Genomic DNA, 2,663 nt, shown 5'->3' with positions numbered 1-2,663 from the left:
TTCTTCAGCCTGCAGCCTCACGGAAATAAAATACCAAATACAAACGAATGCTATGCACATGTTTTCAATAGCCACACTGTGGTGGAGCTGGGATCGGGTGCTTATAGGGCCATTTCCCTTAAGGGTCCGTTTTCGAATTTTCGAAATAAGTTATCCCGCATTATTGCTACCCTAGCTTCGACTACCACGAACAAATGACAAAAAACAAACAATTATTTTTTTAGCTACTCAAACAAATGCATTTCTATGCACTTGCTTATGCAGTATCTACTTATACTGTGTTGGATTATGAACAAATAGTAATGTTCTGCACATCTTATCGGTGATCCCAGCCCAGCGATCAATTAAGGACAAAGTTTGAAATTGCTTTACATGCACACTAAAATTATTGAACTTTTGCTTATACTAATTTTAGAACGCTCTCATACTTTTCCCGCTCAACATTTTCACGGAAAAAAGAGGGCGTGAGCGAAAGCTAAGCTTCGAGCATGAGCTATGCTCGTCTCTGTTTACGTAAGACACAAATGTTCTAATTATCGCAATTAACCGATAAATCGATACGCGATAATAATAATTCAATGAACTTTTGTTGCGAGCGCTATGAAAACGCATTCATACTTACGAAAAACACTTTCATTACCGAAACCCTGCAATACAGGAGTAAATAGACGAGCCCTTTAAATAGCTCGGTACAGAAACCAACAAATCAGTCTTTCTAGAGAATCAATTGGTATAGTACAATAAGCATATTAATACTACAACTATAATTTAACATGACTCAATTCCCAGCTATTATTTTGAGTTTGTTCATTTGCGCGTTATCACTTTATTCAACTACTGGCTTTCCCGTTGACGATCTACTGGAACAGCAAAGACATGAAAATGTAAGTAAAGTAATCAAGTGTTCAATGGTTTATTGCTAACTATAAAATAGCCAAAATTGACACCGGGATTTTATAAATAATTGTTTTTTGTTTTACCATAGATGGAACTTAGAGAACTTTTAGTGTCTACAGAGAGTCGAAAAGAAGCGTTGCAGCAAAAAAATGCATGTCTACTTTAAATCTTTATGATCACATCTCTTTCAAATTTCCTTTTGTAATTGAATTCTCCTGTTTCTGTCGGGGCTCATAGCGCCTTTGATCATATAATGGAAAAGGCGCTATTGAATATAAATGCAATACATTATTATTATTATTATTATTATTATTATTATGATCTTAGCGGTTTGTATTAATGCTGTTAATAATTTACAGGTTATTTTGAAAGACCTGGTTATCAAAATGGAAATTGAAGCACTCAGACAGTTTGAAAGAGCATCAACTACACCGAGGCCAAGGTTTGATTCTTCTACTACCGTCAGGCTCCTTGGCGACGTAGTCCCTATGAGTCTTCCTGCGGTCAAACACGACTAAAAAAATCAAAAATTTTATTTATAAAGTAAATTTTGTGAAAATACAATCAAAGCATAGATTCAAGACATTTTGTTTTCAAATTTCTTGTTTGCCTAAAAGGTTTGAAATTTTGTGTTGTAAGTGCACACAAACTGTTTTTTTTTTCAACAGTTTGTTTCCCTGTCGGGCGTTTCATATAGAAAAATATTTTTTATACAGTCAACTCAAAGATCATGTGCAGTACCCCCAACCCCCTTAAACTATAGATGCCTTCTAGAAAAACCTTCGGGTCTAAGTTTGCAAATAAAAAATTAGTTACAGTTGTGCATCCCTTTTAGCTTTATAATGTTTGTTGTCATTGTTTGAGATTTTTTTGTTTTGTCATTGTTTTTTTTTTGTAATGGATAGTAGGTAAGCTGCTACATGGATAGACTATGGTTTTAATCTCATATATAACATCATCATCAGAAATTGATTTTAAAAAAATATTTGTGTGTAGGAAAATTTCTGGAATTAGTGAAAGTTGAAAAATTGGTGATGGTAATTGTTCGCGATCAAGAACAAGATTGGCGAAAATAATGTTTGTGTGGAACAGAAAAGAAAGTAAAAATCTAATTATATTGATAAATTGTATTAGTTAAAAATTTATTTTTTTTTCAATTACGAAAATTAATAATAAAAATTAGTATATTGACACATTTCAAAAATGTCCTGGCAGATATCCAGCATAACAGGTTTTCTTCGATCGAAAACCAAACAATTTGGGGTTGTAAAACGCCATTTTTAATATAGGGGTTGTGCAAATGAACGGACGTGCCTGAAAAAAGCGTTCAAAATTTTGATTATTACGTGGCTGACTTAGTCCAATGTCAAGCGCAACAGAAAGGGGGTCGAGCGATGAAAACTGCGCGCACCAATGGGAGAAAGGTCAGTGAAGGGAGGTTTACCTGAGCCAAATCATACGAGAAGAAAGGTTTTGAAGTCTACCTAGGAAGCTAAATCCTAAGAGGCTAGAGGCCCTACAGGAACTAAAACCTTCCATATATTTATAACAATGAATATTACCCTGAGGGACAATTATTAAATAATTTGCCTAATGAAAAACCTATAGATCATTGATCCGACATTATTGTATTTGGCAGTGATTTTCAATACTTAAGAAATGTTGCATTCTGAAACATATTTCGCCGTCAATAATAATTTATTAATTGTTTCACTAGTCAAAATGATTACTTGTGTAAAATATAGTTTTTTAAGATTGCGTTGTAT

At 33.8% G+C, this 2,663-nt stretch overlaps 1 long non-coding RNA gene across 1 annotated transcript; it reads left to right on the top strand.

The window, feature by feature from the left end:
* Positions 1-637: 637 nt before the first annotated feature.
* LOC124191542 lies at positions 638-1,471 on the top strand. The gene is made up of 3 exons (XR_006873474.1): positions 638-730; positions 790-884; positions 986-1,471. It is a non-coding gene; the product is annotated as an uncharacterized LOC124191542 (long non-coding RNA).
* The last annotated feature ends 1,192 nt before the right edge of the window (positions 1,472-2,663 follow it).

This window comes from Daphnia pulex, chromosome 3 (assembly GCF_021134715.1).
Source record: "Daphnia pulex isolate KAP4 chromosome 3, ASM2113471v1".
In the NCBI taxonomy this organism is placed as follows: domain Eukaryota; kingdom Metazoa; phylum Arthropoda; class Branchiopoda; order Diplostraca; family Daphniidae; genus Daphnia; species Daphnia pulex.
This window is presented reverse-complemented; position numbering and strand designations above follow the sequence as displayed.